Source organism: Drosophila mojavensis, unplaced genomic scaffold (assembly GCF_018153725.1).
Source record: "Drosophila mojavensis isolate 15081-1352.22 unplaced genomic scaffold, ASM1815372v1 contig_80, whole genome shotgun sequence".
NCBI lineage: Eukaryota > Metazoa > Arthropoda > Insecta > Diptera > Drosophilidae > Drosophila > Drosophila mojavensis.
In genome coordinates this window covers 5,671,226-5,685,222 of record NW_025318906.1, presented here as the reverse complement: position 1 = coordinate 5,685,222, position 13,997 = coordinate 5,671,226, and the positions used below count along the sequence as shown (strand labels likewise).

The 13,997-nt window shown below is 35.2% G+C and overlaps 1 protein-coding gene across 2 annotated transcripts in view; it reads right to left on the bottom strand.

Annotated features, from left to right (window-relative positions):
- Positions 1 to 13,997, bottom strand: part of LOC6578863 (myocyte-specific enhancer factor 2) — a 64,919-nt gene that overhangs the window by 31,250 nt on the left and 19,672 nt on the right. For both annotated transcript variants that reach the window (XM_032729604.2, XM_002004726.4), the window contains exon 3: positions 6,892 to 7,153. The gene's annotated coding sequence lies outside the window, so the exon portion shown is untranslated. The remainder of the gene's footprint in view (positions 1 to 6,891; positions 7,154 to 13,997) is intronic.

Below are 13,997 nucleotides of genomic sequence, written 5' to 3'. Positions count from 1 at the left end.
TAGACAATATCTATGTATAAAACTGTCTAACTGTCTGTCTCTCTGTTTATATATCTATATAGTACGTAAGCTGTGGCGCTGCATAAATAAATGTTCAGATTTAGCTGCGGCACGTGCCAACTTGTTAAAAATATGTATTCATTCCTTCTCTACATATAGATCAATGTTGTTTATATCTATAAGAATATATCGAACAAAAACTAAAATACGATTTTGTGTAAAAATAAACGCTGGCCAATAAACAAATATGTATCAATTGTTTATGGCAATTAAAGAAAATGCATGAGCCAATATCAAACAATTGATAATTTCCTTTACTACAACAACAACAACAACAGACTCACAGTGTGTCTGTGTGTGAGAGAGGGGGTGGGAGCGGGAGTAGGGCAGTGTTTGGCGGTTGTAAGTATTTATAAGTTGCGACCTGTTGTCTGCCATTCATTCAGAAACAACAAGTTGGCCAAAATAACACGGGCAAAGTTAAATATAAAACAAAAACAAATGTTAAATTTAGTTATGGATATTTTTGTGTTGCACACTCACACACACACACACACACACATACAGAGAGTGAGTGGGTAACACCGACAAGCAAACCTACACACAGCAAGAAATCTATAAAAATTATCCTTTTTATTTATAAAGCAAAGCAAACGTACAACGAACCAACAAATTGATCGAAAGCCGCGTGCCAAAACGAAAAACTACAAAAGTCACGAGCAATAGTTGTTGTTGCTTTTCTTCTTCTTGTTGTTGTTGTTGTTCACTGTGATTTTGTCTTCTCTTACAAAATGGCCGCCGAACGATCAGCTATTACATTTGCATATACATTGCTCATTCACTCTCTGCCTCTCCCTGTCTCACTCTCTCTGTCTGTCTCGCTCTAACAAAAGCGCTTGCGCAAAATGCTGTATGCTGCCAAGCTTTGTCTAGGTATGTGTGCGCATTCATCTGACTCAATCACTCTCATTTACCTACTCATTCACTCTCTGTCTCCCTCTCTCTCTCTCTCTCTTGCTCCCTCTCACTCTCTTACTCTGTGTGTGTGTGCGGCCATTTGCATTTTCTGTCTAAATATAGACAGCCGCTATGGTCGCTGCTGCTGCGGCCACGATGACTGCGTTGCCTGCGCCGCCAGCGATCGCCTCATAGGTGAGCTAGAGAGAATGCGCGCTTATTTATGCCTGTGTGCGAAGAGTTGTTGTTGTGTTCACGTTACGTGGCGTTGCTTTGGTCTCGCCTGTGTACGTCCCTCATCTGCCTGTGTGTGAGTGCGCGCCCCTTCCTGTGCCCACAGCACTCTGCTTGCTGATTAAATTACAGTTGTTTTTTTTTTCTTTCTTTCGTTCTTTCTACTTAGTTTGAAAAACAAAATTTCCTTTGCCTCTTTTGCTGCCATTTCGAAATTCTCTGATATTTTGCAACTCGTTCGGCTCTGGCGTTCGGCAGCGCTTCGTATGCTTGTTGTTGCTGTCTGGCTGGCCTCCAAGACAGGTGCTGCCCGTTTGTGCGTTACGAAAACACCGTTGCCCATGGCTGCTCAGCATGTACAGTTGCAAAATCAGGCAGCTCGCAAACTATGCCGTCCCCCCCTCCCCATGCCTTCCTTGGCCCCTTTGGCCCTTGCTCGTGCTGCAGGCTGATGTCTGTCGTCGCCATTTGAGCAGCTGCCAGAGCCAACACTCACACACACACACACCTATACCGATTCATATTTACATATTACGCATACAATTGTAGCCCAGGAGCGGCACAGCAGATTGTTGTTTTGTTGTACTGACATTTTGTATAAACATTTGTTGTATGCAGTGAATTGTAGAATTTGTTGTTCCCTTTTTGTTCTTCTTTCCTCAACACATGGGCAAATACAGTCAATATATACACAGAATTTTCAAGAATGCTACTTGATCTTACACATACATACACGTGGATATATGTGTATGAAATGCTGTAAATTTGATCTTATGTGGCATTATATACTGAAGGAACGTCTGCAGTCAGTGTTCGTTCGACATACTTCCAAATGCAATTTCTGGATCGAATTTATGATCGACTGATGCACGATGATCAGCTGGCTTTGATTGGATGGAAGCATAAAGGAAGAAGGAAGGAGTAGCATAAGCAACAGATGTTAGGAATTAACATACAAGTTAACATTTAATGTTAAAGGTATCAGGGAATGTAATAGTTACGTTAACATATATGTTAATCTAGCTACTGTTAAAACATGTAAAATACAGCAAGGAGTTTAACAGGAGCTTAACATGGCCCACTAACAGAAATGTATCGCAAGAATATAACAGATATTTTAAACAGTATAACAAATATGTGCAACAGGCGCTGTTAATTTAGCTTACATACAGATAAACTGTAAATGTATAAGGATAAATTAGGTAAAAATTTTAATTAACAAACAAATTAATATTATATTGGACAATCATCAACAAAATTTTAAAATTGCATACTTTCATCTATATATATTCTATATATTCTTATATACAAGTTAACAATTTCTCCCTTCGATTCGATTATTTTTGTTGCTTTTGCTGTTTGTCAATAAGCCAGAACATTTGTTTGCCGAATATCATTTGATTGGGGTACAGTACAGCTTGGGCATAGAACATGAAACAACTATTTTAATTTGCATACAACAAAAATGAATGTGCAAAAGTCTGGCAAAAGAAATTGCAAGAAAAACAAACGAGCTAAGAAGAAAAACAGTTCTCTTATATGAAAACAAATAGAAGACTAAAAGAAAAACAAGCAAAGAAAAGTGTCGCCATTTTGATCAGTTTTGCTTCTAGTTCTTTTTAATTTGATTTTTTTTTTTTTTTTCGTATTGCCTAGTCTTTATGGGTGTTGAGCTCTTTGGTTAGTTGCACTGGGCTGCGGTTGCCGCTACTGCTGCGACTGTTGCTGTTGCGCGATGATGAGTCTGATATTTTCACGCTTAATCACTAACTGTCCCCATGAGCAGAGCCCCATTGGATGGGCGAACGTCTGAAGACACGAAACATTTTGGAACATGGCCAAAATACTTGACGCTGCAAGTGAAATGGCAGAACGTCGACCAAAATGCAAAAAGCAAAATGCAAAATGCACCAAAATGTCAAGCGGCACACCAAAATGAGGGAGCGAAACGATGCGAGAGGTGGCCGGCCAACAGGCTACATAAAAATCGAGCCAAAAGATGCGACACGGACTGACAGCAAGAAAATTGAAAGAACGACACAAGAAGAAGAAGAAGCAGAGCAGAAGCAGAAGAGGAAGAGGCAGCAGACGAAGTGGGGACAGCAACAACAACAACAGAGGAAAGGGAAAAACTTTAATTTTCTTTTATTGCGGTCGTCGCGCACAATAATTGCGCGTAAACAGCAAATGAAAAAGGAGAAACAGTGAGAGTTACATATGCGTGTGTGTGTGTGTGGGTGTGTGTGTGTGGGTGTGTATGTGATACATGAAATACTCTCTCTTCATTCAACTTTGTAACTATCTCTATCACATCTATCGTCAGATAACCTATCTCTAATATAACACATTATGCATATATCAAAATCTTTGTCTTTAAATATCTCTATCTTTGTATGTATATCTATGTATCTATGATCTGGATCTATGTATCTGTATTCATGTATGTGTATCTGTGTATCTGTTATGTATCTTTATCCATGTATCTGTATCTGTATATATGTATCCTTATCTATGTATCTGTATCTATGTTTCTGTATCTATGTATCTGTATTTATGTATCTGTATCTGTATCTATGTGTCTGTATCTACGTATCTGTATCTATGTATCTGTATCTATGTATCTGTATCTATGAATCTGCGTATATGTATCTATGTATATGTATTTATGTATTTGTATAGCTATGTATCTGTATCTGTGTATCTGTATCTATGTTTCTGTACCTATGTATCTGTATATATGTATCTGTATTTATGTATCTGTATCTATGTATCTGTAGCTATGTATCTATATCTGTGCATCTGTATCTATGTATCTGTATCTATGTATCTGTATCTACATATCTGTATCTACATATCTGTATCTACGTATCTGTATCTATGTATCTGTATATGTGTATCTGTATCTATGTATCTGTATCTATGTATCTGTATCTATGTATCTGTATCTACATATCTGTATCTACGTATCTGTATCTATGTATCTGTATCTACATATCTGTATCTACGTATCTGTATCTATGTATCTGTATTTATGTATCTGTATCTGTATCTATGTGTCTGTATCTACGTATCTGTATCTATGTATCTGTATCTATGTATCTGTATCTATGAATCTGCGTATATGTATCTATGTATCTGTATTTATGTATTTGTATAGCTATGTATCTGTATCTGTGTATCTGTATCTATGTTTCTGTACCTATGTATCTGTATATATGTATCTGTATCTATGTATCTGTAGCTATGTATCTATATCTGTGCATCTGTATCTATGTATCTGTATCTATGTTTCTGTATCTATTCATCTGTATCTACGTATCTGTATCTATGTACCTGTATCTGTGTATCTGTATCTATGTATCTGTATCTATGTATCTGTAGCTATGTACCTGTATCTGTGAGCCTGTATCTGTATCTAAATGCGACTCTGCATCTGTATATGTATCTTTCTCCTATATCTCTAGTCTCTATGTCTCTATCTACATATAGCTCCATCTTTCTAACGCTCTATTGCCCTACGGACATAATTCGCTCTATACTCAAATTCTAGTCCCATAACTAATAATAAAGCTAATAACTCCTAACTAATAACCTTTCTTACAAACTGCCTCATATAATGACAGTACTCTTAACTGGTAGAGCATAAAAGCATGCTGAAAATATTCCGTTGAGATTGAGCAACAGCTACAGGTACAGTAAAGCTTGCACGCACGCATCAAAAAAAGAAGAGAAGCCCCCTCAGCAATCTCGAGTGTGTGCGTAAAACGCGTGCTTGAATTGCTGATGATACACACGCACATACACATATACACACACACACACACACAAATAACTATATACGCACGCACAATGAGAGCAAGTCACAGACGCATGAATATTTGATGATTTCCATAAAGAAGATACATTTCAAATAAAAATTGCCAGCAATGACGTTCAATAATTTTCTTCTCTTTTGTGCATGACGCACTTTCATTTTGGCCCACGTCTACAATATGCAAAATGAAAACAGAAAACAGAATGGAAGAGCTCCGCAAGTAAATGTGAAAATGCTTTACATAATTCAAGGCGAAAACTAAACAAGTGCAAAGTTTTTGCTTCTCCTAATCGTACGTTGACCTCTCTCTGGTTGAGCTCATTAAAGTCAACTTCGTAATGTTAATTAGTGTATGCATTTATTAGTATGTAATACGAATAGGCTACATACTTACATACATATACTACGCTTTGTCGCATTTTCCTCCCGCCATTTTCCTCACTGTTGCTAACGCATAGCTGCCCAATGTGTGTATGTGTATGTGGCGAGGCGCAAAGCGACTCAAGAAAATTCTTGGCAAATGTTTTACGTTAATTGAACGCCAAGAAATACCAAAAAGGCAACATTGTGTGCGTGTGTGTTTATATGTATTTATGTATGTGTATATTATATATATTATTCTTTTAGAATTCACGCACAATACATGCTCAGCTGTTGTTGTAGGTCTCAACTGCTGCTGATTTGACTTTATAGATATATGTGTATACACACACACACATGAACACTCACACACACGCATGAGGTCTGCTTTGGCCTATACTGGGTAAATTAGCCCAATTAACCCAACTTATCATAGAGAGTCTTATACTCTCGCTCTTACTCTCTCTCTCTCTCTCTCTCTCTTAATTGGCAACATTTTGCCTTGTTATATATTTTTTTATTATTTCATATAATCTTGAAGACTATTTCTTTGCATCTGTCAGAAATCTGCTAGATCAGGTAGATATAAAACATATATACATAACATATGAAAATAAACATTTATATATACATATATATTGTTTGTTGTTTTTTTTTTTTTTTTTTTTTTTTTTTAATTCCCAAGAAGTCAACAGAAATCAAACCCCGTCTTTAAGCTTCAACTTTCATTGTTCTGCTTCTGTTCATTACTAAATATATTTTTAAGCTTTATACAAATTCTTTTATCTTCATTTTATTGAGATTCTTCAGGCCAGAAATGATCATAAAAACTAACATTAAAACACTTTTTGAGTGGGTGTAAAATTGTTGTCATATTTCATGGTAATTATTCATCAAAACTTTTGTCTCTTCAAATGATTTTTTTATACTTAATATCTCAAACGCCGATGCTGTAGAAATTTTCATAGCTCATATTCATTTCTCAAAATCTTTTATTGATTATTAAACTATTGTTTAATATGTCATAGTCTGCATGGAATTTAATGTGTGAAGTAAATCTTAAAGTTTCAGTTATTGTAGTTAAAAATAATTTCGATTCATTCAGTTTAGACTAAAATATTAATTCAACCTTTCTTAACTATGGATGTAAAAGCTGTAATAACTTTTGGATATATCTTTACCACTTCTATTTTAATTGTTTTTTGTTATACTCAATCCCAAAAATGAAGTGAGTATATTGGCTTTCTGTAAATTGCCCCTATTCCAAAGTTGTCCACAAATTCAATATACCCTGTTTGACACTCATTTCTATCGATTTTAAAGAATAGAAAACAAAATTAATTGCTTTCAATTAAATGAGTAAATAATGAATCAGTTCTACCTAAACATCAACAGAAAATAATGAAGTAAGTTAATGAAATGAATTCTGATTGTTAAATATATAATATTGTTAAACTGAAACCTAAACGCGTAATAAATAAATAATTGAATTAAATTACATATTAACGGTAATTGTCAAAGCTTACCTGCCAAAATGCCGCCGTGTGAACAACATCAAAGAGTCCCAGTCAAAAATAAACTATAATCCAATCTTGTTTAATTACATCTATATATGTGTATATCTATTTAGATATTTCTATTGTCTGTGGCTGTATCTATATGGCAAAATGAATGCGATCAAGCCACAGGAGTTTGTGTACTGTTAGGCGTGTTTTATTTTTATCAACTATTTCCTGAATTTCCTGAAATTTCCATCAATTGACTCTGCGACGTCGGCGGATTGTGTAACTGCAATGGAAATGAAATGACAAAAACATGAGTTTAAACCGAGTTTGATATAGATTCAGCTACATAATATGTATATCCTTAAATGTATATATATATATATTATGCATTATATGTTTTTGTGCGTCATTCATTGCAAAGTGAATTCCCTGTGCACATCTGAGCCAAAGTTATCAAATGTCTTTGCAGATGCAACAAGTTCGAGCTTCGCATTCCCCCCAAAGACCACAAAACTTTTCGTACAGCATTTCAGTTTCAGTATTTTATGCTTGTTGCGGTTGTTTATGCAAGCATTTGAATGACATGTGGTAGAGTTAAGCATACCCTGTAAATGTGGTGGGGATATAAGAAGAGTGAGTTAAGAAAAATAAAAATATATAAACTCCAAATTATGAGAAAAGGAGTCATAATCCAAGCTATATAGAAGAGGTAAGAGGTAGATAAGATATGTAAGTATTTTTTTTTTAGCAATAGTTTTTCGTAATATTTTTTTACCAGTTTTATTTTATTTTAAGAAGAATTTAACGGAGTTTCATAGAACATAAAAAAAAGTATATAGCTCTAGCCCTAATAATATAAAAGAAATACAACAACAACGATGAACTATCCTGATGACGGGAGTGCCTATCTTTTATATATAATATTTGAATAATCCTTCAAGAAAAATGAATTTAGAGAATAATGAAGTAACTCAATGGGAATGATCAAATCGAATCCCTTTTCTTGAAGGATTCTTTAAATAATATTTCGAAACTTTTCCGATATTCCAAATTAAACTAAATTTCTTACTTCATTTTAGCAATAAATCAAAGCAGCATTCACTTTAAGTTGCATTTGATTGAAAATCTTTTAAAGTATTCACAGAACTTTTACTTTGGATATATACAACATTTGATAAGCTCTTCACCCAATTTGACTCCCTAGCACATTACGCTTCGTCAAGCATGGCATTTCCAGGGTATACATGAGTGTGGAGTGCGCGTGCTGTTCTCAACGCCCACATGCCAGGCATTGCCGCTCGCCTCTATTCTGCGTGTGTGCATGAGTGTTATGAGTGTTGACTGTGTGTGTATAAGTGCGGTTGTATGTCAGGTGTGTGTGTGTGTGTGTGTATGATTGTGCGCATAGTATTTCGTGTGGGTGGCTAATGAAATGCTTCAACAGCAGCAGCGACAGCAATCGCATCCATCCAGAGCAGCAGCAGCAGCAGCAGCAGCAGCAACTACAACTACAAATACACCTACACATACATAGGTATATATATATATATATATATATATATATATATATCATTGATCAGTGTTGCCCCCCTTTGTACACATATATATATATATCTGTGATGTATTGTAACTGTAGCTATATATGTATTGGTAGCTCTGAGTGTGTGTTGCCATGGCAGCTAGCAAGAGGAGCTTTTCCAGCGGGTCCCAATAGTCTGCAGCATTTTTTCCTTTTTCGACGAAGCGAGACGATAGTAGGATGGAGCGGGAGAGAGAGAGCGAGACAGGGAAAGCGAGTGAGACAGTGTGGAAGCTGGGCAAACAAACAAATGGACGCAGCCGAATTCAGGCAGCACAGTTGTCTATAATAAATTCTACATTTTTTTCTTCATGCTGCTGCTGTCGTGTGTAGCCAACCGCCCGCCCGTTGCCACACCCCCTTGCGTCTGAGTGCCGCCTCTCCTTCCCTTTGGCTTTGGTCTTTGTCATGGTTTTTCGACATTTCTTCTTCATTTTATTTTATTTCATTTTTTTTTTTTTTTTTTTTTTTTACTTGTGCGTCTTCTTGTGGCGCTTTTCACTTGATTTTTATGACATGCCCTATACGTCGCACACAGACAAACAACTTTTCACACAGCATTACGCCCACCTATGTGTTGGCGGTGTTGGTAGAGGAAGCATATGAAAATCAAAATGGAAATGAAAATGAAAATGAAATTGTCGAATCGAATGGGGTGACAAGACAGCTCCCCCAGGTCCCCAACCCACCCAGCCCCACTTAAATCATCCCAATTGTGGACTGAGGGACGTCTAGCAATTAATGAATAAGTTAACAAATATTTCGTGTAAGTCTTTTTCAGCATTTTGTTGCATAGTGTTGTTGTGTTTTGCCTGGTATTTTCTTCTAATATATTTTTCGTTTTGTATATATGGAAATTTGGGTTTTCAATGGAATAAACTAACACACAGTTCGTGTAAATATTTGCCATAATAAACTCGTTGTACAACTTTGTTGCATAGAGTTCTTATATACAGAGCTGGCCGTTATTTGATAAATCTAAAAAAATTTTCAAATATTTCTCGATAAGAATTTCCATAATTTATAATAATAATTCACAAATTCCTATACTTTGTTGAAACGATGATATTATTGCACTTTCCTTAGTTGACATTTATTTGATATAAAAATTTTTACTTTTTTTTACAAATTGTCTTTTATTTCTTTATATCACATATAAATATTGAAAATCATTATCATAATCATCATTTTACGAGAATTTTGTATAGCCATTATAAGGGTATAATGGATTGGTCGAAATGTATGTAAACGGCAGAAGGACAGACCCCATAGGCGATACGATCTAGGCCTCTCCGTCTGCTTGTATATGTGAGCGCTCCGATCTCAGAACCTATAAGAGCTAGATGCTTCGAATTTTCTTTTATTAGTCTTCTATCGATATCGATAACTATTCCTGTGTTAGTGTTATCGATTACAAACAATATTAACAATAACAATCAGTTATAAACAAAAACCACAAAGTATTTTCGTATGCCACATTGTTGTCATAATCTCGTTGAACAGTGTTCTGTTTTTCCATTTTAGATTTTGCACATTTTTTTCATATTTTATATTTTTTTATGTGTATTAAAATATTTGCTTCCTTGTTTTTTATTAATTCTAATATTTCCCATAACAAACACGTGCTACATTTATGTTGCACAGTGTTGTTATTGCGGTTTTTTTGTCTATTATTTATTTCATTTAAATATTTTTTTTTTTTTTTTTTTTTTTTTTTTTTTTGCTGCCTTCTCGAAAAATGGCGTCGTGTTTTGCGGGCTTTTCGTAATGCCTGGCATTTGGCCAAAGTCTACACAAATTTGCGTAAATAAACAACAAAGCATTTTGTTGCAATTTTCAAAAAGAGTCGTTAATGCTTCTAGTTGTGTGCCCAGTCAAAATGTAGATGAGAAAAAAAAAAAAAAAAAAAAACAAGTACAAAAAAATAGCAAGAAAAACAAATCAAGTTGCACGAAGTTTTGCAAGCAAAATAAAAAGCAAATAAAACAAGCAACAACATGCGCAGCGAGTGCCCAAAAAAAAAAAAAAAAAAAAAAAAATTAAATAAAGAGGGCACAGCGATATATGAATATGCCATATAGACTCTATATAGGCTAGGCGCACATGTCTAACTGCCTGCATTCTTTTTTTTCCAAAATTTTGTTTTGTTTCTGTAGCGTATTAAATTTCAACGGAAGCGGAAATGCTTAGCGCATGCGATTGGCATGACAGACATGTCGTCTAAGCCCACTTACATGCCATCCCGCAACCCTCAACCCACACACACACCCCTTACAATCCTAAGGTTAAGCAGCTAAAGCCAGAATCTGACCTCAGGCACTGCTCAAGCAGGCAGAGAAGGCAAGGCAAGGATTTCACTTTGTCTAGGGCAATGCTTTTCATAAATACTCTCAGATTATGGAAGTGAGATAGAAAATATATATTGTGAAATATTTAGTTTATAAATCGTATATTTGTATATATAATATACATTAAAATGAATGGAAATTTATGAGCATTTAAAAACGAATTCACATAAACTTTTTGATATATTACACAAATAAAAAATTATATGCATAAACATTCTTGCTTGACATTTTTTAGATTTAATTTTTCTTTTGTTTTGAATTTTATTCTTGTTTTTTTTTTTTATTATTATTTTTTTTTATTTGGTTCATATATATACTTCTTGTTTATAGATACATATACATAGTGTATCTATGTGCTTATGTATATCTAGATATATAGACATACATATGTATATATAGCTTTTAGAACACCTAATAATCACAAATTGATTTAGACAACAAGAAAAGTCCAGCTACATAATTATCTTAATATCTTTATTCCCTATATGTGTCAATCTACCCAACATTAGAGTAAATTAAAGCCATTTCAAGCCAAGTGTAGATGTGTGTGTGTGTGTGTAGTGTATGAAAACATTTACGAATTGACAACAGCTTTCACACTTTCAATGTGCAAACACTTAAAACACATCAACCAAAAGCCGCCGCGAGCTCAGGAGCGAGCAGTGACAATAGAGTGTGTGAGAGAGAGACAGCGCTTGGAATGTGTTGGACTTAAAGGATTAGATGGCTTCAAACTAAGAAGCTTTGCAGCTTCCAATTGCGCCGCCAGCCATAGCACGATGCTAGTTGCGAGCACTAATGTATAATGTAGTATATAAAAACATTCAGATAATGTGCGGAAATACTTTAATTATTTTTATAAATTTAAGGTAGTTTAAAATTTAATATCATTATTAACATATTATAGCGATAATCTTCTAAAAGAAACGAAATTGCTTACAATATTCCATGGCAGTACGTGTGGCGCCATCTAGCTTTCATGGCGCACAAACGATCGCAACGCTGCTGTCGCCATCTGTGCGCAACGATCATGTGACGCGCCATCTGTTGGCCAGCAACATGCACTGGCAACATTTCACCCATGCTCAGCAACATTTCGGACATTGGACACAAATTTTGTTGTTGCTGCTGTGCTGTTGTTGTTGTTTGGTGTAGACAAACAACACAGAACAGATGTTTCGATTTTTATTTTGGGAAATTTTATTGCTTTGACAGAATTTCACTTTTCAACACAGAAAAAACGCAAAAAGCATTTGGCTTTGCTGATTTCATTTAGGGAAATTTTCAATGGATTTGATTTATTTGCACAATTTGTTGGTAATTTTGCTTTAAGGGCAATTATCACACACAGCTGAGACGATTTGGCGTCCTTCGGCGCGAAATTTTCCAATTGCAAATTTTTTACACAATTGCTTCAGATTTGAAATTTATTAAATATTTTTTTTTAATTTGTATTTAGTTAAGAGAGCTGGAAAGGCAGAGAGTGAGCGAACGAGAGTGAGAAATGAGAATATGCGCGGACGATCACGACGCGTTGCACGGTTTTAATTTGTAGGAGGATCGGTTCGACTGCGGATTGAATTGGGATCGAAATGAAAAATATGTCTGTGCACGATATTTCCTACACTTCACTTTACTGGCGCAGAAAATCGCATATACAACGAGAATGTATAATTATAAATAAATGTTCTATAAAAAACGCTTTTTTGTTCGTTTGTTTCGCTCTTGCTTTGTTGTTGTTGTTGTTGTTGTTGCTGTCTCTCTGTGTGTTTGTGTATGAGTGTGTGTGTGTGTTTCTTGTGTTTTTGAGCCATTTTAATTTTAGAGGTAACCCAAAATAAATAACCAACAATTCCGCAGAACGCGGCCAGCCATCACCTTTTCAACACAAATTGAACAGTACTACAACAACAACAACAACAGCACCAACAACAACAAATTCAAATCCCAACAAACATTTGAGAATCCCTCAAATTACAGCCCCGCCCACCGTCTCCAGCCTCTCCTAGCTTACATCTTCCTTCTGGCTTTCGCAGCTAAACGTTTTTAAAGGCGTTTTAAATGGGCGGATTTTCGTGGAAAATTAATTTTTTTTTTCGTTCTTTCACTTTTTTTTTTTGTGGTAAGGCTTTGCTGCTTGACTTAGCCTCTAAGTCCCAAAAGCCAAAAATGATTGAAGAAGAAGCTGCAGCAGCTGAAGAAAAAAAAAATAAGTAAAGCCTTTCCCCACACTAAATGTCTCTTAAAGAGTTTCTAATGCGATTTTGAAGCAAATGCATTTAAGAAACAATTACGAGTTCATGGATATTTATAAAGATTTTGTCATTAAAATTTATAATATTACCAAGTGAATGAAGTTTGTTTGGCAAATACTTTTTCCCCTTTGATTATGAAATTAATCTAAGATTTATTGCCTATATTAGGTTTAATGCAAAGTCGATAAACGTAGACATCTATCGATTGTTGCATGTCTTGAATCTGCCTATTCTATTCTATATTACATATTGTACTGTTATCATTAAAATACCATCATCAGCAAGCTATAAGTGTAAATCGATATAACGGCTAGGAACAAATCATAGCTCTAAATGTATATCGATAAAACGGATCGATACACGTATATCGATATCAACCGATTGAATAAGAATATTTAATATAGTTTATGTTTATAGCGGGAATGTAAATCGCTTTAAATACAATCGATATTTAGCAGGGTATCGATAACAGATTTAGATTTATTTCAGTTTTTATCTATATGCAACAGCTGAGTCTCTCTCACTCTCTCTTATTGAATGCACAACACACGACATCAACTACTACAAGTTATTGCCTATCGCCTATCGATAACCGAAACTTCACACGCAACTTGCACACGAAACAAGAATCGATTGCTTTTTACTCTTTCGCTGTTTTTATCGAATGCGACGCGTTTGATTGCTCGGCTGATGCGCTAATAAAGCTCTTAATTCTGTCCGATCGCTCGAAATAAATCGAAAGGCCGACACACACACACATGCACACATACACACACACACTGGCGCATACACTGAAATATATTTTAAAATTAAAGCAATTTTTGTTGTTGTTGTTCTTGTATTATTTTTGGTTTTTCTTTGTTTTTGTTATTGTATAAGTATTTTGGTACGCAGTCTATGCCGCTCGCTGTGTGTGTGTGTGTGTGAGTGCTGTTGTTGTTGCTT